The sequence below is a fragment of the Pan troglodytes genome, chromosome 12 (genome assembly GCF_028858775.2).
Source record: "Pan troglodytes isolate AG18354 chromosome 12, NHGRI_mPanTro3-v2.0_pri, whole genome shotgun sequence".
NCBI lineage: Eukaryota > Metazoa > Chordata > Mammalia > Primates > Hominidae > Pan > Pan troglodytes.
This window is the reverse complement of record NC_072410.2, coordinates 113884770-113909441: the sequence shown is the minus strand read 5'-3', so window position 1 is coordinate 113909441 and position 24672 is coordinate 113884770. Positions and strand designations below refer to the sequence as shown.

The 24672-nt window shown below is 38.6% G+C and overlaps 1 protein-coding gene and 1 non-coding gene across 7 annotated transcripts in view; one reads left to right on the top strand and one right to left on the bottom strand.

Moving 5' to 3' along the window:
• Positions 1–24672, bottom strand: part of MBOAT2 (membrane bound O-acyltransferase domain containing 2) — a 151023-nt gene that overhangs the window by 114774 nt on the left and 11577 nt on the right. The window contains exon 1 of one of the 6 annotated variants that reach the window (XM_054678225.2): positions 18953–18971. The exons of the other annotated variants lie outside the window; for them this stretch is intronic. The gene's annotated coding sequence lies outside the window, so the exon portion shown is untranslated. Of the gene's footprint in view, positions 1–18952; positions 18972–24672 lie in introns of those variants that run through there. 6 annotated transcript variants of the gene reach the window in all.
• Positions 10952–11057, top strand: LOC112208285 (small nucleolar RNA U13). The gene has a single exon (XR_002942699.2). It is a non-coding gene; the product is annotated as a small nucleolar RNA U13 (small nucleolar RNA).

The window sequence follows — 24672 nt, the reverse complement described above, 5'->3', positions numbered from 1 at the left end:
CAGCTCCCAGCATGAGTGACGCAGAAGACGGGTGATTTCTGCATTTCCAACTGAGCTCTGAAGAGAGTAGTGGTTCTTCCAGCACAGAGTTTGAGATCTGAGAACAGACAGACTGCCTCCTCAAGTGGGTCCCTGACCCCCGAGAAGCCTAACTGGGAGGCACCCCCCAGTAGGGGCAGACTGACACCTCACATGGCTGGGTATCCCTCTGAGACAAAGCTTCCAGAGGACCGATCAGGCAGCAACATTTGCTGTTCAGCAATATTTGCTGTTCTGCAGCCTCTGCTGCTGATACCCAGGAAAACAGGGTCTGGAGTGGACCTCCAGCAAACTCCAACAGACCTGCAGCTGAGGGTCCTGACTGTTAGAAGGAAAACTAACAAACAGAAAGGACATCCACACCAAAACCCCATCTGTATGTCACCATCATCAAAGACCAAAGGTAGATAAAACCACAAAGATGGGGAAAAAACAGAGCAGAAAAGCTGAAAATTCTAAAAATCAGAGCGTCTCTCCCCCTCCAAAGGAATGCAGCTCCTCGCCAGCAACGGAACAAAGCTGGATGGAGAATGACTTTGACGAGTTGAGAGAAGAAGGCTTCAGACAATCAAACTTCTCTGAGCTAAAGGAGGAAGTTCGAACCCATCACAAAGAAGCTAAAAACCTTGAAAAAAGATTAGACGAATGGCTAACTAGAATAACCAGTGTAGAGAAGTCCTTAAATGACCTGATGTAGCTGAAAACCATGGCATAAGAACTACGTGATGAATGCACAAGCTTCAGTAGCCAATTCGAACAACTGGAAGAAAGGGTATCAGTGATTGAAGATCAAATGAATGAAATGAAGCGAGAAGAGAAGTTTAGAGAAAAAAGAGTAAAAAGAAACAAAAAAAGCCTCCAAGAAATATGGACTATGTGAAAAGACCAAATCTACGTCTGATTGGTGTACCTAAAAGTGACGGGGAGAATGGAACCAAGTGGAAAAACACTCTGCAGGATATTATCCAGAAGAACTTCCCCAACCTAGAAAGGCAGGCCAACATTCAAATTCAGGAAATACTGAGAATGCCACTCCTCGAGAAGTGCAACTCCAAGACACATAATTGACAGATTCACCAAAGTTGAAATTAAGGAAAAAATGTTAAGGGCAGCCAGAGAGAAAGCTCGGGTTACCCACAAAGGGAAGCCCATCAGACTAACAGCGGATCTCTCGGCAGAAACTCTACAAGCCAGAAGAGAATGGGGGCCAATATTCAACATCCTTAAAGAAAAGAATTTTCAACCCAGAATTTCATATCCAGCCAAACTAAGCTTCATAAGTGAAGGAGAAATAAAATACTTTACAGACAAGCAAATGCTGAGAGATTTTGTCATCACCAGGCCTGCCCTAAAAGAGCTCCTGAAGGAAGCACTAAACATGGAAAGGAAGAACCGGTACCAGCCACTGCAAAAACATGCCAAATTGTAAAGACCATCGATGCTAGGAAGAAACTGTATTAACAAATGAGCAAAATAACCAGCTAACATCATAATGACAGGATCAAATTCACACATAACAATATTAACTTTAAATGTAAATGGGCTAAATGCTCCAATTAAAAGACACAGACTGGCAAATTGGACAGAGTCAAGACCCACCAGTGTGCTGTATTCAGGAGACCCATCTCATGTGCAGAGACACACGTAGGCTCAAAATAAAGGGATGGAGGAAGATCTACCAAGCAAATGGAAAACAAAAAAGGGCAGGGATTGCAATCCTAGTCTCTGATAAAACAGACTTTAAACCAACAAAGATCAAAAGAGACAAAGAAGGCCATTATATAATGGTAAAGGGATCAATTCCACAAGAAGAGCTAACTATCCTAAATATATATGCACCCAATACAGGAGCACCCAGATTCATAAAGCAAGTCCTTAGAGACCTACAAACAGACTTAGACTCCCACACAATAATAATGGGAGACTTTAACACCCCACTGTCAACATCAGACAGATCAACAAAACAGAAAGTTAACAAGGATATCCAGGAATTGAACTCAGCTCTGCACCAAGTGGACCTAATAGACATCTACAGAACTCTCCACCCCAAATCAAAAGAGTATACATTCTTCTCAGCACCACATCACACTTATTCCAAAATTGACCACACAGTTGGAAGTAAAGCACTCCTCAGCAAATGTAAAAGAACAGAAATTATAACAAACTGTCTCTCAGACCACAGTGCAATCAAACTACAACTCAGCATTAAGAAACTCACTCAAAACCACTAAACTACATGGAAACTGAACAACCTGCTCCTGAATGATTACTGGGTACATAACGAAATGAAGGCAGAAATAAAGATGTTCTTTGAAACCAATGAGAACTAAGACACAACATACCAGAATCTCTGGGACACATTCAAAGCAGTGTGTAGAAGGAAATTTATAGCACTAAATGCGCACAAGAGAAAGCAGGAAAGATCTAAAATTGACACCCTAACATCACAATTAAGAGAACTAGAGAAGCAAGAGCAAACAATCTGAAAAGCTAGCAGAAGGCAACAAATAACTAAGATCAGAGCAGAACTGAAGGAAATAGAGACACAAACAACCCTTCAAAAAAATCAATGAATCCAGGAGCTGGTTTTTTGGAAGATCAACAAAGTTGATAGACCACTAGCAAGACTAATAAAGAAGAAATGAGAGAAGAATCAAACAGACACAATAAAAAATGATAAAGGGGATATCACCACCGATCCCACAGAAATACAAACTACCATCAGAGAATACTATAAACACCTCTACACAAATAAACTAGAAAATCTAGAAGAAATGGATGAATTCCTCGACACATACACCCTCCCAAGACTAAACCAGGAAGAAGCTGAATCTCTGAATAGACCAATAACAGGCTCTGAAATTGGGGCAATAATTAATAGCTTACCAACCAAAAAAAGTCCAGACAGATTCACAGCCAATTTCTACCAGAGGTACAAGGAGGAACTGGTACCATTCCTTCTGAAACTATTCCAATCAATAGAAAAAGAGGGAATCCTCCCTAACTCATTTTATGAGGCCAGGATCATCCTGATACCAAAGCCTGGCAGAGACACAACAAAAAAAGAGAATTTTAGACCAATATCCCTGATGAACGTCGATGCAAAAATCCTCAGTAAAATACTGGCAAACCGAATCCAGCAGCACATCAAAAAGCTTATCCACCATGATCAAGTGGGCTTCAACCCTGGGATGCAAGGCTGGTTCAACATATGCAAATCAATAAACATAATCCAGCACATAAACAGAACCAACGACAAAAACCACGATTATCTCAACAGATGCAGAAAAGGCCTTGGACAAAATTCAACAGCCCTTCATGCTAAAAACTCTCAATAAATTAGGTACTGATGGGACGTATCTCAAAATAATAAGAGCTATTTATGACAAACCCACAGCCAATTTCATACTGAATGGACAAAAACTGGAAGCATTCCCTTTGAAAACTGGCACAAAACAGGGATGCCCTGTCTCACCACTCCTATTCAACACAGTGTTGGAAGTTCTGGCCAGGGCAATCAGGCAGGAGAAAGAAATAAAGGGTATTCAATTAGGAAAAGAGGAAGTCAAATTGTCCCTGTTTGCAGATAACATAATTGTATATTTAGAAAACCCCATCATCTCAGCCCAAAATCTCCTTAAGCTGATAAGCAACTTCAGCAAAGTCTCAGGATACAAAATCAATGTGCAAAAATCACGAGCATTCCTATACACCAATAACAGACAAACAGAGAGCCAAATCATGAGTGAACTCCCATTCACAATTGCTTCAAAGAGAATAAAGTACCTAGGAATCCAACTTACAAGGGATGGGAAGGACCTCTTCAAGGAGAACTACAAACCACTGCTCAATGAAATAAAAGAGGATACCAACAAATGGAAGAACATTCCATGCTCATGGGTAGGAAGAATCAATATTGTGAAAATGGCCATACTGCCCAAGGTAATTTATAGATTCAATGCCGTCCCCATCAAGCTACCAATGACTTTCTTCACAGAATTGGAAAAAACTACTTTAAAGTTCATATGGAACCAAAAAAGAGCCCACATAGCCAAGACAATCCTAAGCCAAAAGAATAAAGCTGGAGGCATCACACTACCTGACTTCAAACTATACTAGAAGGCTACAGTAACCAAAACAGCATGGTACTGGTACCAAAACAGAGATATAGACCAATGGAACAGAACAGAGCCCTCAGAAATAATACCACACATCTACAACCATCTGATCTTTGACAAACCTGACAAAAACAAGAAATGCGGAAAAGGATTCCCTATTTAATAAATGGTGCTGGAAAAACTGGCTAGCCATATGTAGAAAGCTGAAACTGGATCCCTTCCTTACACCTTATACAAAAATTAATTCAAGATGGATTAAAGACTTCAATGTTAGACCGAAAACCATAAAAACCCTAGAAGAAAACCTAGGCAATACCATTCAGGACATAGGCATGGGCAAGGACTTCATGTCTAAAACACCAAAAGCAATGGCAACAAAAGCCAAAATTGACAAATGGGATCTAAATAAACTAAAGAGCTTCTGCACAGCAAAAGAAACTACCATCAGAGTGAACAGGCAACCTACAGGATGGGAGAAAATTTTTGCAATCTACTCACCTGACAAAGGGCTAATATCCAGAATCTACAATGAACTCAAACAAATTTACAAGAAAAAAACAAACAACCCCATCAAAAAGTGGGCGAAGGACATGAACAGACACTTCTCAAAAGAAGACATTTATGCAGCCAACAGACACATGAAAAAATGCTCATCATCACTGGCCAACAGAGAAATGCAAATCAAAACCACAATGAGATACCATCTCACACCAGTTAGAATGGCAGTCATTAAAAGGTCAGGAAACAACAGGTGCTGGAGAGGATGTGGAGAAACAGGAACACTTTTACACTGTTGATGGGACTGTAAACTGTTTCAACCATTGTGGAAGACAATGTGACGATTCCTCAAGGATCTCGAACTAGAAATACCATTTGACCCAGCCATCCCATTACTGGGTATATACCCAAAGGATTATAAATCATGCTGTTATAAAGATAAATGCACACATATTTTTATTGTGGCACTATTCACAATAGCAAAGACTTGGAACCAACCCAAATGTCCATCAATGATAGACTGGATTAAGAAAATGTGGCACATATACACCATGGAATACTATGCGGCCATAAAAAAGGATGAGTTCATGTCCTTTGTGGGGACATGGATGAAGCTGGAAACCATTGTTCTCAGCAAACTATCACAGGGATAAAAAACCAAACACTGCATGTTCTCACTCATTGGTGGGAACTGAACAATGAGAACACTTGGACACAGGAAGGGGAACATCACACACCGGGGCCTGTCGTGGGGTGAGGGGAGGGGGGAGGGATAGCATTAGGAGATATACCTAATGTAAATGCCGAGTTAATGGGTGCAGCACACCGACATGGCACATGTATACATATGTAACAAACCTGCACATTGTGCACATGTACCCTAGAACTTAAAGTATAATAAAAATAAATAAATAAATAAAAGTAACTCAAGCTAAAAAAAAAAAAAGCAACAGTATAAGTCATATCACCAAGAGCTAATTTCTTTAATCTATCTAAAGCTCCCACATATCAATAATAAAAACAGTATAATAGAAAAGTAGGCAGAGCATAGGCACAGTCAGGTCTCAGAAAAAGAATCACAAATGATTCATTCCTAAGAAAAGATGCCCAAACCCTATAATACAAGAAACGGAAATTAAAATCAAAGTAAAATAACATTTTCATCTATCAGATGGACTTCAGCAGTATTCTGTACTGTCAAGTGTATAAGGAAACAGGCACACTAAACATTGTTGGTGGAAGTATTTAATATATACTGACATAATGTTAATAGGGAACAATTTGGAAATAGGGAAAACGATGTATTTACATTTATAAACATGTACTGCAGCACAGTGATAATATCAAAATTGGAAAAGACAGAGACTACTAAAGCATGGTACATGAAGTGAATGGAATGAATGCTCTCTAGCCATCACAAAGAATGAGGCAGCCCTGTACCAAGTACCAAGTACTAAGATGAAATGATCTTTTAGATACCCCATAGCAGTATACTTTCTCCTTGCTAAGAGAACCCAGATGTTGTTCAGTAACCAGACCAGGCAGTCATGTGTTTTAAGAAAAGCTAGACTCTTCACTAGTCTCATGGGATGAATAGTGACTGGTCTCAGCCAATCATCACCAACAACTAATTCTGGGAATGTAACTGTGCTGCAATTCTGTTCAATGAGAAATACGGCTAGGGATTACTGGGAGTCTTCCTCACTCTTAAAAAGGGATACAACAAAGATACTTGCTTTTCGCCTGTGGACTTTGCCAGGTACGTGAGACACACGGAAGGGGAAAGGCACCTGGGAATCATGTGGCGGGCAGCCTAGGAGAAATAAATAAGAAAGCAGAACAGAAAGATTAAAGAACCCAGGCCTTGATGAGGTTGCTGAGCCACTGAATTAACCAATCCAGAAAGCATGCTATCTCTGTATTTCCAAGAGGTAACAGACGTCTCCAGCGGAATATCTCTGGAAGGATACCCAGTAACTGGAAACAATGGCAGCCCCTGAGGGTGGAGGATGGGGTAAAAGTGAGACTTATTTTTTCATTATGTACCTATCTCCCTTGATATTTTGCAACATGGGCATTTATTATCTACTCCCAAATAGATGATTTTTTAAAATAATACATGCTTGCTTTCAAATTTCCAAACAAGAAGCTAAGCACCAAAATTTAAGATAGTAATTACCTCATCTCCCTATACTGAATCTGCTCGTTTCATCCCACTAAATTTTATGCAATGGCAACCACACCTTAAAGGATGCAAGCATTTTCATCCTAGGCATTTCTAGGCCATTGCCACAGAAAAAACACTTTTTCCAAGCATAATGTAAGCAGAAAGTTGGCTCTACTACTTTGAGCCAACTTTAGTAAGGTAACGGAGAATATCTAATCCAAAAGTATAGCCTCCTCACAAACAATGAAGATGAATTCAAAGCTACCAACTGGGGAAAGTGCTTTCTATAAACCAACACAAAAATCTACAGATTACCTAGAAAGAATAACACTCTGCACAAAACTCAAACTGAAAACATCCAAAAACTGAATTATTTACTGCACTTGTACCTGACCAATGCCACCATCTTACCAAATCTGCCTCGTTTCCTCCTGGATCTCCTATTTTACTTAAGGGGGTCACTTCTACCCACCTCTTCAACCTAGAAAGTAGAACCTTTATTCATACTTTTTGGGATCCCAAAATACTTTTAAAGTAATTTCTGTACGTGCTTATATTAAACCGTCACTTACTGGCCTGTGAGTCTGACTTTCCTTTTTGATTGTGAGCTTCTGATGGCTTGGGAACAAATTTTATTCATCTATGCATTACTACCAATCCCTGAGTGGAAGGCCTGGCTCCATCTGTGCCTTTCATTCACTGAAAGGAAAATGGGGATGAGCGCGTGGGGGCAAGAATCATGCCTCAAGAGTTTGCTTAAAATCAAGGGGAGCAGACTAATACAACAGCTCATATTTATCTTCCATCTTTCCTAAAGGGAAACATTAATTGCTACAACTAGAAACTTTATAACCACAAATGTAAAATAAATACATGAAGCGTAAGGACACATTCTATCAACATTCTGTAAACACTTCTTGTATAGGTACAATGGATGAACACCACAGCCATGGTTGTCCCCGCACTCACAAAACTTACAGGCCAGTAAAAGAGGACAATTAAATGAACAATACAAAACAAACAAACAAACAAACAAACAAACAAAAACGATGGCCACTAAGTCTTATGTTAGGCAGAGAAATAGCATCATGAGAACACAAAGTAGAGAGATTTATTTGGCATGCCTCTCTTAAGACTCTTTCTTATCTCCTGAATTATATGGCCACTGCCCATTCTAATTCCACCTACACCAAATACACTGGGTTCAGCCAGCAAGAAGCCCTGTTCTGCAGGACAAGCCTGTACATCAGACACAACATCCTCTCCTCTTCCTCCCCAGATAACAGCACAGAGAACTGCCAATCTACAGCCCAGACATCCATATGTTGTTAAAAACAGCCAGACTCCCAAAGGTTGATTAACTCACAAATCCCTAAATATATTCTCAGACCATCCATACAAACCAAAAAGCAGTGAGTTTTCCCAAATGCATGGAAACAGAAGCAGAAAGCGAGCGATTTAATCAAGGCACCACAGAGATTAAAGGTAGGCACCTACCTACCAGGCTAATAATGAGTGCTTGTCTCATTTTGATCTGTCTTAACCAACTATAAAAAATTCCTATGAACTGAGAAGGAATTTATTTACACTCTCCTATGAAATTAAAAGGTACTAGATTAACTGCATCCACAACTGCTTAACTATGAAGCCTAAGGAAGGGTTAAACTATGAAGCTTCAGTAGGCGACCTACTGAAATAAATACAAGCCAGATAAAAAATAAGTAAGGCTCAACAACATACACACATCCCAAAGCATCACACAGAACACAGACGCACAGAAAGGATGGGCCTGCTTCCTCTCCAAACACTGTCAAGCTTGCTCTGACAAATGAGAAGCCAAGCAGCCCATCCCTGAACAGGAAGAAGGGGGATGAATACCAGAACAAGGAAACCCTTCCATAAAGCGCGTTCAGAGTGTGTCTCCCTGTGTGTGCACATCGACACGTTTAATCTCTTAGGTGGTTACAAATAATACCAGCAAATCAGAAGACCTGCTGAAAGGAAAAAGAAAGTAGTCTAACTTCATAATGACTGCACAAGTGAATCTGGTATAGTCATACAGTAGGATATTACTTACTTAGCAATAAAAAGGAATGAACTATTGACACAGACAACAGCATGGATGAATCTCAAAATAATTATGTGGAGTCCAAGAAGCCAGAAAGAGAGAAGAGTGCCTACTGTATGATTCTATTTAGATGAATTTCTAGAAAACCCAAACTAATCTATAGTGACAAAAAGCTTATCAGTGGTTGCCTGGGGATGGAGGCCAGGGAGAGGCAGGAGGGAGACGGTACTGAAGGGCACAAGGAAACTGTTGGGGTGTCAGATATGTCTATCATCTTTATTCTGGTAACAGCCTTATGGGTGGATACCTATGTCAAAACACCAAATTTTACACTTTTAGTATGTACAGCTTTGGTGTCACTTATACCTCAATAAAGCTGTTTAAATTTTTTTTTAATAAAAATAAGTTCACAGTGACCACCACTGGGTTCAACTGAAAACCTTGCAATGTGATTGAGATTACTTTCCCTCTCAGAAGGGTATTTCATTGAAGTTACATATCACACTTTGTGGACAAGCAATTGTGGAATGAATACAGATGTGGAATACTGAAATGTCTGTATTTCTTCCCCATTCATCCTTTCAATGGCTTAAAAGAAGCTAGAGTATTTTAGAGAAAATTCTCATCACTTCAAGTTTCTTACAAAGGCTCTTAGAACTCGATGAACATCTAATTTTTGGAAAAAGGAGGACCTTAAAGACCATCCTGTCCAACTTTCTCAGTTTAAGGAAGTAAACTGCAGAGCCCACTCCCTAATGGGGAGTTCATCCAGTCCTATATGGCTCTGAAGTGAGCTCTATGTTGCTGACACCTTCCTCTGTCATTTTAGTCTTGACCTCTCTGATGAACTTCAGACATTTATTCAGCTGTCCATTAAACTATCTCACTTGACTGTCTAATGAGTATCTAAAATTTACTGTGGCCAAAAGGGAACTGCTGATTCCCCTCACCACCAACTTCTCCTCCAAGTTGACCCATCTGAGTAACTGCACCATCACACTTCAACCAAAACCTAGCAATCAACCCCTGACTGCTCATCTCCTGCCCTCCACAAGGAATCCACGCTTCAGTTCCTTAGCTCTATCTTCAAAGCACATCACAAAGCTGGCCCAGACTCTGTCTCCATGGCTGCGATGGCTTCTTATCTGGACAATAGCTCTTTAAGGTCCCCATTTCCTCTCCTGCCTCTACCAGTCAGTCCCTACACAGCAGCCACAGACATGAGGCCACCAATACCCAGACCCTAAAACACTCTACAGACTGCCATGATTAAAATAAAATCTCCGCTCCTTACTCTGCCCTGAAAGACCAAGGCCCCTTCCACCTCTCCAGCCTCATCTCGCATTGTTTCTCTCACTGGCTATATTCCAATATATTGACCGTCTCCAACACACTCAACTCACTTCCACCCCAAAGCTGACACTTCCCCACCTCCACACATGGAATGCACACAGATGTTTCACCATTCACAACCCAAATAACATCTTCCAAAGCTTCACAGACCTTACAATCTAAAGAAGCATCCCCAATCACTTGTCATGGACCCCATGTTACTGACTTTATGGTATTTTTCATTATATAAAATTATCTTGTAAACAATTTTACTTATTATATTTGCTAATAAAATTTATCTGTTCACTCATTCATTCCTGCTATGACCATCAGAAGCATTAGCCCAAATAAGAACTGTGATCCTTTCCTAATTTAACTTGAAAGCATTCCTCTCCAAGTGCCTAGGTACTATGGGGTAAAAGGCATCCACCTGAGTTGAGCAATGAGAACACATAGACACAGGGAGGGGAAAAACACACACTGGGGCCAGTCAGGGGGTGGGGAGTGAGCGGAGAGAGAGCATTAGGACAAATAGCTAATGCACTGGGGCCTAAAACCTAAATGACGGGTTGACAGGTGCAGCAAACTACCATGGCACACGTATACTTATGTAACAAACCCGCACATTCTGCACTTGTATCCCAGAACTTACAGTAAAATAAAAATTAAAAAAGCACCCATCTTAAAAAAAAAGGTGGGGGGGGGGGTGGAGGCAGGGGTCTATTTTGAATCCTTTTTTAATTCCTAAGTGTGATGACTGGGTTTCCACACTCATGTGTGAGATGTGCTTTCCTCAAACCTTTTTTTACAACATCAGCACACTACCTATCTGTTATTTAAAAATAAAGGTCAATTTCAACAGTGCTACTAATTTTCAAGTCTTCAAATTATGCTTCTAAAGAACAAAAAAACTCCTCTACTGGCCTGCCTCATTATCATCAGATTTCCATTAGATACAATGTCAGCTTATCAACTTATGGATATGTTGATTTGATTTTGAAATTATACTGCTTCCCACTAAAATAGTACACTTTTCAAGAAGGATCAGGTCAATATAAAAAGTACTAACTTTTAATGATTAGATTGGGATCAGTGGTATCTTGCCTTTGGGATATTTAACCAATAATCACTTACATAATACACTATCTAAATGAACCAATTTAGGCATTTTTAATTTATTTTTCTTTTTTAGAGTTTTAAAGTTTCCAGACATTGCTACCAAAGAAAATCGCAATAGATTATTTTGCCTCAATGTCACACATGATGAATGATTTTCTAGGAAATCGTTAAAATAATCACTGGGATGTACATTTTATAAGGACCGTGATTCTTATCTGTTTTGTTCATTGTATCCCCCAGCACCTAGTCCCACCACATTTATCAGCTTAACAAGTATGTGTTGTTAAGATACTTGCAAGCTCATGTTTCCTTTTATTTTATGCAGATCATTGTATTATTCCAAATTTAGGGGGTACTGCCAATATGTGTAATCTCTTCTTGCTATTGCTTGATGCCATTATAATATTAAGCATGAGTTTAACAGCAACTCTAAATCACAAGTTTTTGACTTCCAAACTATACAGCGACATGTGGCAAATCGATGGCAAGAGATCAATATAGATTCTTACATAAGGTGTGATCAACAAAGATTCTTTCATGTTGTGCTGACAACGCAAGACTCAACATGGAGTCCTGATACGCAGACTCCACTACTAATACGCCTAACAATAGTGTCCCTTTAGGGCTAGGGAGAAAGCCGCAGATGGAAAACCATCTGTGCATCCCAGACTATGGACTGCCAGAATATCACATTTTATACCAACCCCAAGGTGAATGTTAAATAGCCCTACACAGCTGATAAAGGTCACCATAATTAAGTAGTCAAAGGCAGCAATTGTGAATCATAGAAAAGTAGCTCAGTTTTGGTATGCTGCAAGTAATTTATACAAATGAAAATTAAAGTAGTCAAGTTTGTGAACAATTTAATAAAGATTATTCCTGAAATATTACTCTTGCCCTCACATTTCTAAGAAAAACAGCAGTAGAGATGCAACTAGGTTGTGGGAACTACATATAACACAGTGAACACAGTGGGAATGTATGCCACAGGAATGCACCTACCACATCACAGCAGGCTGACAACAGCGGATCTGAGGCAAGCAACTCAACACCACCCAATCAACCCTAAAGACAAATCCCTGTTCTAGCCCTGACCAAGTAACCTCTGGCATTTACAACCTCTTTATACCATAGTTTCTTAATAAGAAAATAAGAATAATCCCTATCTGCACTTGTAGATTATGAGGTTTATAAAGAAAAAGAAAAACAAGCAAACATCCACTTCTGATCCTTTGAGTGACATGGTCTGCCTACCTGGCCACCTAGACTGAGGTGGAAAAGGTTCAGAGCCCACTGGGAGAGGTCCAATACAAGGCAACAAAAACAAGTAAACAGGCAACTGTTCAAAAAACAAAACCTTTTTATAAAATATTATGCACTATACCACTTCACATCCACCAAGATGCCTACAATCAAAAAGATCGTTAAGTGTTGACAAGAATGTGGAGAAGCTGGAACTCCCACACACTGCTGATGGGAATATAAAATAGTACAACCACTTTGGAAAACAGTTCCTCAAAATGTGAGACATGGTTATCGTATGATCCAGCAATTCCACTCCTAGGTATATACACAAGATAACTGAAAACTTAAATCTACACAAAAACTTCTACAAAAATGTTCACAGCAGCATTATTCATAATAGCCAAAATGTGAAAACACCCTAAATGTCCATCAACAGATGCATAAATAAAATGTGGCATATCCATATAATGAAATATTATTTGGCAATAAAAAATGCACACTGATATGCAAAGATAGATAAACCTTGAAAATATTATGATAATGAAAGAAGCCAGATACAAAAGACCACATATTGTATGATTCCACTTACACGAAACAGGCAAACCTACAGAGACCGAAAGTAGACGAGTGGTTACTTAGGGCTGAGGGATTTGGGGAAATGGGGAGTGACTGCTAACGGTACAAGGTTTCTTTTTGTAATGAAAATGTTCCAGGTTAGACAGCAGTGATAGTTGCATGGCTCTGAGTACATTAAAACCATTGAATTGTACACTTTAAATGAGTGAGTTGTATGGTACATGAACTGTATCTTGATAAAGCTATTAAAATATACTGTGCATTATCTTTACATAATAATTATAGCTTTCAGCCATCAAATATGTCTGATCAAGATGAAATACAGATATGCTGTTGCCCCCAACAGCCCCATTCCATGTAGTTTCACAAAGTCCTGTCACAGCCACAGGCCCCAGGAACAAAAGTCTTCCCTAGGGCATTTCTGCCAGAGCCTCAGAGAAGACGATGCTCTCCCTTCCCAGGATCACAAGTGGAGCTGGTTTCAAATGAGCTGCTTCTGTGACAGGAGTGAATGGGCCAACACTCAAAGAAAAGCAGGATGAGAGAGGGGGTAGGGCAGTGGGATAAAGAGGGAGGGGGAAACAGGAAGGACAGAAAGGAAGGGAGACAGAGATGAAGAACACAGTGTTTACTGTTGGACTATGTGTATCCAGCCATGTTGGCTAGCTGAAGTGGGCTTCTGTAATTTGCTTTAGGGGTGTCCTAATATGTTATTTCATTACAAACTATTTCCATATTTAACTGATGAACTTTCTGAAGATCTATACCCAAAACTAAATCCCAGGCCTTTTTTATTTAATAAAAAGACACATGAAACATTGGAAAGAGCACACAAAACTCAATGGTTAATGAAGACAGACAGACTTAGATCCAAATATGAGTAGTGGGCTTACCTAAGCGATGCTGGGTACACACCACTCAACTTCCCCAAACCTTAGTTACTTCTGTAAAGTGGGAGCGAGCCCAGGTTTGGTTTCCTCTCAGATAGGGTTGCTGTACGGATTAAGTGAGATAACCCATGGCAGGGTCTCAATACAGTACCTGGCACATGAAAACGCTAATGTATGACCCACCATTATTAGCAGTCAACTCGTGATTTACCACAGACATATTTATAGCATAGGAAAGTTTTGTTTTAGAGCAAAGATAGTCTGAGTAAGACGAGTAGGTAAGACCTGGAGAAAGCTGTACCACACTTCACAAAAAAATATTTCTCATTCACTTGGAAAGCATTATTCTTAAGGTATGTTAGAAACTAAACTTAACAATGGTAAACACAACAGCCAGAACCAAAAATGCTAATTCATAAAAATCAATTCTAGTTCTTCGCGAACCTTGTCCAATATATACTTTGGTCAGAGTAACTTCTTCTTAGCCTTCTGTCTGTAATCACTTTTGGAAACCACTCCTCACTTGCAAATAGTCAGCTCTAGACAACTGTTTAGATTGCTAAGCTTTCTTTGCTTCTATGACACTGCATACTGTTGCACCCACCTTGGAGAATTCCCTCCATCCATCTACTTCCAGTGGATATCACTAACTTAGCTCAGATGTAAGATCTCCCCAAAAGTGACCATGCAATCAACCCACCTCTGAGTTTATTCATTCATTCAACAAAGATTTAGTGGGACACCTACTATATGCCAGGTACTGTACCAGGTGCTAGAGATGCAGAGGAGAATAAAACAGGCACCTCTTTTCTGTGTTCTCATAAGGACCTGTCCCTTCCTCATCAGAACACAAACCACTCTGATTCCCAATTTCCTAATTACTTCTCCATAACCCCTCAGAGACTCTAAGCAACCTGGGGGCAGGGACCATAGCGGATCTGATTTTCACTGTATCACACTGTTTTGAATAATAAGTCATGGAAAAAAATTGACATAGAACGAGGTGTGTGCACAGAATAGCCACAATGCAACTATCCACAGTCAGAGAGACTCATGCATAGCAAATTCTGAAGTGTGTAAAGGCACAGACTTTACAGGTCACTGAGACTCCCATCTGTGCAGAATACAGCCTGCCACTGAGGTCCTGGCTGCATCTAGAGCTTGATCCAAATTATATGATACAGATATGAAATCATATGATACAGATGTAAAATACAAATTTTCATAAATACATATTGTATTTTCATTACAAATATATCTAAAGTAAGGAAGAATAAAAATGCACATAGATTAGCTAAAATGGAAATTTCTTAGGTGAAATGCACCAATTCCATACTCGAACTACTATAACTCACCCAATATGAAACAGATAATTTAAATAGCCCTGTAACTGTTAACGAAACACTTTGGAATTTAAAATCTAGAAAAAAACATCTCTAGGCCCAGATGGTTTTACTGGAGAATTCTATCAAATGTTTAAAAAAGAATTAATACCAGTTTTACACAGTCCCTTCCAGAAAACAGAAGAGGAAGGAATATTTCTCAATTCAATAAAGGGAGTGTTCCAGACTTAAGGAGACTAAAGAGACATGCGAACTAAATGCAACCTATGATTCCAAACTGGACCCTGTTGCTAAAAAGGACTTGATGTGATAACTGGTAAAACTTTAAGTCTGAAGATTGGATGATAGAAATTTACTACTTTCCTAATTTTGATGGTCATTTTGAGATTACACAGAAGAATGTCCTTTTTTGTAGGAAATATCACAAAAGTATCCAGAAGTGATGGAGCAGTGAGTCAGCAACTTACTCTCAAATGGTTCAGGAAAACATTCTCTAAATTGTACTTGGAACTTTTCTGTGAATTTAATATTGTTTTAAAATAAAGAAAAATTATTTCTGAAAAAGATAATATAGGAAGATATCTTTACAATCTCAGCATACAGAAGACTTTCCTAAACTAGGTACAAAAATATCACAAATCATGAATAAAATGTTACAATTTCAATCACATGGAAATTAAGAACTATGAATAGAATATTATTCAGCTTTTACAAGGAAAGAAATTCTGACTTTTATGAGGTCCCATAACATACCTCCTATGTGAAAACATAAATGAACCTTGAAAACATATGCTAAGTGAAATTAAACCAGTCACAAAAAGACAAACACTACAGGTTTCCACTTACATGAAGTATCTAGAACAGTCAACTTCACAGAAACAAAAGGGCAGGGGTTGGGGTGAGGGGAAAATAGGGAGTTGCTTAATGAATATGCAGCTTCAGTTCTGCAAAATGAAAAAGTTCTGGGGATCTACTGCTCAACACTGTGAATATACTTATCACTACTGAGCTGTGTGCACTTAAAGATGGTTACGATGGCAAATTTCATGTTTATTACCACATACATATATACGTTTGTGGTTAACACTATGAAGAAAGCAAGGAAATGATTAACACAATATTCCAGCAGTCATTCCTCTCTGGGATGGGGTCTAGAAAGGGCATGCAGGGAGCTTAAAAGGGTTTTCCTTAAGTTGGAGCGCGAGTGGCTTTCATCATCCTCTAAAAGCATACACTCTCATACATTCTCTTGCAAATCTAATTTCTCAAATCAACTCCCCAGAAAAGGGAGGATGTACTAGTACAAAAAGCTCTAAAAATAAATAAAGAACTGGGGGGAGGGAAGGGAAGAGAAAAAACCATAAATTCTTCCAATATTATTAACTTAAAATTCTTTTCTGAATAATAATCAATCAATTTCCACAACAACTTAAAGTTACAAGTGGTATTGGCCAAATTTTATTTAATTTTACATAACTACCTTTTAAATAGGGAGCCAAATAACATCAATCCTTCAGCCTCCCTATCTTCATTACCAAAACAGGAGGAGTCAGACAGGAAAGCCAGTCGCCCCCAATGGTCTGAACAAGGGGAAGCAGAAAGAGGCGCTGAGGGCCAGTGTTCTCCTGGAGAAAGAGAAAGAAAAGCCGGCGGCTACACAGAATGCAGCTTGTTCAGAGGCCTCCCACTCCTGACTAGTTTCCCTCTAAGAAAAAAATGTAAGGCTCAAAATATATGCATATAGTTCCTCAGGGGAAAAAAAAACTAAAATGTCTAGTTCCTTTTCTCAACGGCTTTAAGATATGCAAATCAAATTCTTCATCTTCCACTGCTCAACTGGCTATATTAGCTGAGAGTTAGGTCAGACACAGACAGGTCACACTGATGCTGATTGAAAAATGATCTACATTTTACCGTTTTTTCACAATGCTTTCAGGGGAAAAAAAGTTTGATTTAAATTTTTTTCATCATTCAAATCAAATTACCACAGGTTCTTTATTCTATCAAACTAAATTCTTATTCTGAAAATACATGGAATTCTTTAAAGATAAAATGTGTGACCCCCAAATAGAATATTGAGACCTAATCTATATCGGAACTCCAGACTCACATCTTCAGTGGTCTACATGTTTATACCTCAAAGTCTAACAAACATCTGAAACTTAACACAGCCCAAAGGAAAAGCTTTCATATCCACCCTTCCCATGCTCCAAAAGCCACTTCTTTTCCAGTCCTCCCCGCCCTGTCCCCTAGCTCCCCATAATTATCTGCCGTAGCTGCTTAGGCCAAAAACTTAGGAAGCGTCATCCTTCAGTCTTCTCTTTTTCTCATAACCACATTCAATCCACCAGGAAGTCATATCAGTTCTACCTTCAAGTATATCCCAAATGAGGCCACTCTGCACCACACCCGCCATGACCACCATCACCGAGCCTAGACTACTGTGACCACAAGCCAACTCCCCTCCCTGATTCAACTCTTGCCCTCCACACAGTAATGAGAGCTTCTTCAGAGGTAAACCAGAGTAGCTAATTCCTCTATTCAAAGCATCCACAGCTTACTCCTATGCATAGGCTGCTCAGAATGGCTTCTTCCAAAGAGTGCAATATGGAAAGTGGGAGTAAAAAGAGAAACTTTACAGTGGAGAAATCTGACAGACACTGCCTCAGCCAGGTGATCAAATTAACATCAAGAGTGATCAGTCACACTCAAAGTACATACCCTTGGAATGATATGATGAAAACAACACTTCATCTTTGTGGTCTTCCTCTCAAACACCCATAAGCACAGACTCATGAGAAAAACATTCAATAAATCCCACTGGAGAGATTCTACAAAATCCATGACCAGTTATCCTCAAAGCAGACAAGGTCACCAAAAAAAAAAAAAAAAAGTAAAGTCTGAGAAACTGCCTCAGTCTGGAGGAAGCTAAGGAGACACAATGACTAAATGTAATATGGGCCAGGCACGGTGGCTCATATCTATAATCCCAGCACTTTGGGAGGCTGAGGCAGGCTGATCACTTGCGAGACCAGCCTGGGCAACATAGTGAAATCCCCTCTCTCCAAAAAATACAAAATTAGCCGTGCCTGGTGGCGCATGCCTGTAGTCCCAGCTACTCAGGAGACTGAGGTGGGAGGATCACTTAAGCCCAAGAGGTCAAGTCTGCAGTGAGCCGTGATCACATGACTGCACTCTAGGCTGGGGGAGACAGGGTGAGATTCTGTCTTTAAAAAAAAAAAAGTAATACAGTAGCCTGCATAAGATCCAGGAACACAAAAGGACTCTATAGACTGAATGTCTGTTTCCCCCCAAAATTCATATGTTGAAGCCCTCACCCCCAATGTGATGGCATTTGGAGATGGGGCCTTTGGAAGGTAATTTGGATTCCATGAGGTTGTGAAGGTAGGTAGGGCCCTGGCCTGACTGGATTAGTGCCCTTATAAAAAGAGACACAGAGGGCTTGCTCTCTCTTTCACCAAGAACGCATCTAGAAAAGACCATGTGAGCACACCCCCAAGTGGTGGCTGTCTGCAAGGCAGGAAGAGAGCCCTCACCAGAATCCAACCATGCTGGCACCTGGATCTCAGACTTCCAGCCTCTGGATCTGCGAGAAAATAAATTTCTGTTGTTTAATCCACACAGTCTATGGTTTTTGTTATGACAGCTAACTAATACAGACCTTAACCTTAAGTAAAAACTAAAGAAATCTATCAAATAAAGTATAGAGTTTAGTCAATAATAATTATCAATATTGCTTCACCAGCTGTGACAAATGACCATACTAATGAAACATGTTAACAAGAGGAAAAACCGGATGTGGGGTATGTGGAAACTAGCTGTACTATCTTCACAACTTTCTGCAAATTTAAAACTATTCTAAAATTAAAAGTATATTTTCAAAAATCTCATGGCTTCCTATCATATTTATATTATGACCAAAGTCCTCCCAGTCTTTTCTACTCAGCATCTAACACTTACACCTTGCTCACTCTGGCCTACCATGTTCACCTTTACAAGGGTTACACAGATTATGAGTTACACAAGTGTACACATTTGTCAAAATTGGTCAAACTGCACAATTAAGATCTATGCATTTCACCATATTTAAGTTAGATTCGATTAAAATTTTTTAAAAATATATGATTGCCAAATGAAAACTCTGATGACCTAAAAAGTACCCTTGAATTTGGCAGCTGAAAACACTCACATTTCTTTTGCTCTGGAATCTGGAATTTGGGCAAGGTACAGCATGGACACCTCATTGTTTCTCTATTTGGCATCAGAGACTGGAATTATCTAAAGGCTTGCTCACTCACATGTCAGACAGTGTATGCTGGCTGTCATCTGGACTTTAGCTGGACCTGTAGGTTCAAACACCTACACAAGGCATCTTTATATGCCCTGGGATTCCTCACAATGTGGTGGCTGCGTTACAAAAATTTTATGTTCAGTATGAGCCCAATTTTGTTTCAACATACACACACACTCTAATAAAAATATATTAACAAAAGTTGTCTCTGGACTGAAGGGTAATGGGTGATTTTTAAATTTTCTATTTATACTTTTTTATAAGTTTCATATGATAAAGATGTATTACTTTCTCAATCAGATGAGAAATATACAAACTAAATTCAGTTCCCTACTAGAGTATATAACACATTACTGAAAACACAAATGAAATTAGAAATGCAAAAATGTTAAACATATTTGCATGTCATAAAAGAAGAATTAGCTCTCAAACAGCAAAAACATTATGAAGTACCTCATTTCACCTCCCTTTTTAAGGTACAGATGAACTGAACTTTGGCTTTGTCCTTGGTTAAGCCCAAATCCCCACTATTTTGCTTTGGTTTGGGTCTTGGCCTAATATCTACTTGCTGGTCATTTGTAGCATCCTTAAATTGGTGGAGGTCAGTGACCATCTGATAGCCTAAACTACCACCATTTCTGATAAGCAAAGTAACATCAAAAATACAAACAATGCATGTCATTCATATTTATTGTTACTATATGAACATCAACTTTCAAATATGTATAAACACTCTACAGTTACCTTGGGGTGTAAAGAATAAATGACTTTATATGATTTATATATTACTATTGTATCAGTTTAAATATCTGTTTTATTACAAAAATATAATACTATAACTGAGACTAGGGAAACAAATGAGTTAATGTGAGTATTGAGAAAGGGTTCATTACATGACAACTTTTGAAAGAACATTATATCCTTTGAGCCAAATTTTTTAAGACGTCATTAAGAGATTCGATTATTTCATGATATATTATTTGTAAGCTTGTTTAGTATGCCAACATTAAACAAAATAACCCTTAGGAGCTGTATTTGATTTTGAGTTATTCAGTTCCATTCAAATAATGAAAAACAGCCTTTTTCATGAAAAAGCTCTATTTGTGAATTCTACACATCCTGTGAGAATGAATTAAAAGGAGAACAATTAGCTCTGACATCTCAATATTGCAAGGAGAAAAAAAATCCTAAACTCATGCATAATAATATCCATAATGAATCATACACAATAAAATATATAAAGTATATGAAGAAAAAAGGAAAGTGTTAAAGAAAACTGGAGTATCTAAAACATGTATTGTTCTCACTAATCAAACCTGAAATTAAGTCTTAGAATGTTTTAATAAGATAGTTCCTATTGTTTTGAATCTATGGAGGGAAACAAATGTTTGCAGAAATGATTAGATGACACTGTTGATCATTTTCAGGAGTTGAAGACAAAGAAATCTTTGAGATTTGCCTGGATAACATTCAGCTTTAACTCAATGTTGATTTTAACACTAGCATTAGACATTTGACCAAAAATATGCTTTGATGAGCCCCTATTTCAGGTAATCTTAGGTAACACATTTCTAGCACACCACCTGTGTCCTTCAGTTATGCTCCTTTGTCACACCTGACACCCATCAGCCCGCTAACGTCAAATGAGTCTACTGCGTCTGAAGAAATGGTATTTTGGGCATGCCTCATGGGTTCTATCATTGGCTCAACAGGATAATTTATGAGAACATGCTTATTACTAAATTAGCCATTTTATTTTCAGTACATTTTAATAAACAATAGAGGCAAAAAAAATCTTCAAATAAGTACACCAATACTGCAAAACTCTAGAGAGGACAACACTTAGAAAGTGAACTTTCAAGATACGGAGCTGTATCATCCCAGGAGAGCTAGAAATGTTCAATCATGAGCCCATGGATTTCACAGAAGACTGAGGGCTACTGATGCGTAATGTACAAATACGCAGGTGTTCATAAGCCAGCCATGTGAAAAAAGAATAGGAAGTGTCCAATTCTCTGAAAGGTAACCACGAAGAAGTGGACTTATTCAGACCACTTCTGGGTTACTCCAGAAAGTTTGCAAGCATGTAAATGACAAACTCTCTAGCAACTACAACTATCTAGAAATGAAACTGGCTGCCCTGACGAAGGGAGCAAGTGCTGCACCAGCAGAAGTGTTCAAATACAATCCAGATAACCAACACCTGATAAAACTTTATTTCACACAAGCAGTTTGCACAAAAGGTGCAATGGCAGCCATAGCTACCATTTATAGAGTACTCATTACACACTACACTCTTGTGCACACGGATAAACTCACACAGCTTGTAAGGGATGCTACGTTGCAGAACCACAACTGGAACACAGGTTGACTCCTCAATCCACGATCTTAGTCACTATAATCTAAATATATGAAACACGTTTATTTTTTCATTTGCTATATCATCAAACCCTGCCAACTCGACCCTCTGCTCTCTGAAATTTGAGGCCTAGAAAAAAGCCTGGCAACCAATAAATACTGAATGAGCTAGGCTGTCCCTTCTTTACTCTGCAGTTTCCTTAACTAGAAGTTGCACCTTTGCTCCAGGATTCCGAGAAAATTTATACTTTCTCCTTCATTTCACAAGGGCTAAACTCCAATATCACACATTTATCAAATCTGGGGATAGAGACAAAATAGGAAAAGTAGTTTAATATTTTTATATTATTTTCTAGTGGTTCCTGCTTTCAATAAAATACAAAAAGGAAAGCAATCCAAGTCCAGCCTCTGGCACCATTCCAGTCTTTTCTGTCTTTGCTGACATAGTACTAACATCCTTTTATCTTTAATATACTATTTTACTATTAATTTCTAAGAATTTTTTAATCTACTGAAGCATTTCCTACCCAATGAAATATTCATTTAAAAATTATTTAATAGATCACTTTATAATCCTATAAAGTAAAACTCTGAGTATATGCCAAAAACCTTCTTGGAATATTTCTCCATTAATTTATACTTCTTATACCTTAAAAAGAAACTTGAGTCCTTAGAAATGAATTCCTTCAATTCATATAAAAATTGCAACAATACTTAGAATTAATTTTGATTAACATATCAGAATTTCCATCCAAGTCTAATAGACAGCTGAGGCTCAATGTTTGATGCCAAGTTTACCAAAATTTTCCTTTACTATGTGGCTTTAAAAGTATTTTCCAAGAACAAAAGGTGAAGACATAACTAGTCTCATCGTACAAAAAATACACAAGGGCTATAATTACAGCACCCAACATTATAAGCTTATACTAAGGACCCCTTAACTATCTCCAAAGATACTAAGTACTAGTTCAACAAACCTCTCCCCTGTCCTCTACCTTCATCTTCCTGGCTCTACTTGCAAACCAAAAATCTCTGTCACTGCTACTCTTGGGATATAGGTAATAAGAACAGCTGTGTCAGTCCTAGTATTAGAAAAGGCATGCTGACACTCACAGTGAAGCACACTACAGATTAAACCTAAACTCCAAAGCTGATAACTCCAGAGTTATCACAAAATAAAACATTTTGGCCAAAAATCAATATACACTTTCTAGAAAAACGAAAAACTGACAGGGACTTATCAAGACCTTTCCAAGTATTACTTTATTCCCCTCCAGCTAGACATTTATTTTAATGTCACATACCATAAAATAGCCTTGACAATGTAAACCAATTAATAATAGTAATACAGGATCTGCAAAAAGAATAAAATGATAGTAGTGTGAAATTCCAACCTTCCACTGTAATGGGGTATTAACTTTCAAGATTATTTCCAAGATGTGATCTTCTCCAAATGAAAAGAACTAGTCAGATAAAATTTGAAACTCTTTCAGCCAATTTAAGGATGAAATTACTAAACGGTGAAATATAAGAACTGTATCTTCAACTACTGCTTGACACGGTTTCCAAGCATTATGTAGTCCTCAGTGCCCTGCTCTGGTTATAATCTCATTTGTCAATGTTCCTTTTAAGTCTCAGAACACAAGTGTACTTCAGATTGGACTGAACACCACAAATTTAACAGAAACTGTTACCTAATTCCTGGTGGCCAATAAACTAAATCTAGTCCAGATGTGTTATCAGGGCTCAAAAAGAGAAAACTTAAAATTTTACCCCAAATTTAAAAAATCCTGTTTTCACAAAAAATCCAAATTTCCATCTTCCCTTGACAAATCAGCTTTGGCAGCACCAAGCCAACATTCCTTTATGGTCACCATTAGTAAAAGTGAGTAGGGGCTTTCCCTTTAGCCTGGGCATGGGCTTTCAGATGGTCATGCTGTCTACACCTCAGAAAACCCATGCATCTGCCTTTCCATTCATGTTCCTTCCCTGGTACCCTCCAGACATCTGAACTTGGAATTTATGTTGGGATTAGCTATTTCGCCTAACCTCACAATCTGGTCAGCTAAGCAACACCATACAATAAACACAAACTCCCAGGGCTTGTTGATAAAATGTACTTCCGGTCTCAAGTCACTTTCTGTCTATACAATTAATTTCTAGACCTTTATTGCAGGTCTTTACATCTATCTTGAAATTTAATATTCTTAAATTAGATGCATCCAATTTTACTTACTATTTATTGAGCACCCAGTAGATAAATGGTTTTGTAACTACTTGTTCTGTAACAGGCAGCGCCTCTCTCCATTCATTCTTTTTGTTTGTTTTAATACAGATTTGAAGGTCTCGCTACATTGCCTGGGCTGATCTCAAACTCCTGGACTCAAGGGATCCTCCTGCCTTGGCCTCCCAAAGTGCTGGGATTATGGGCATGAGCTACCGTGCCCAGCCTCTCCATTGAGTTTTAACAAGTAAAGTATCACTTACATGTTTTTCATGTATATATTGTAGTTTTAGCTATAATCTAGTTTCAAAAAGAAAATTAAAAGAACCAGAATGTTTTGTTTGTACAAGCAGGGAGCTATCTATTTTATTTTAACATATACC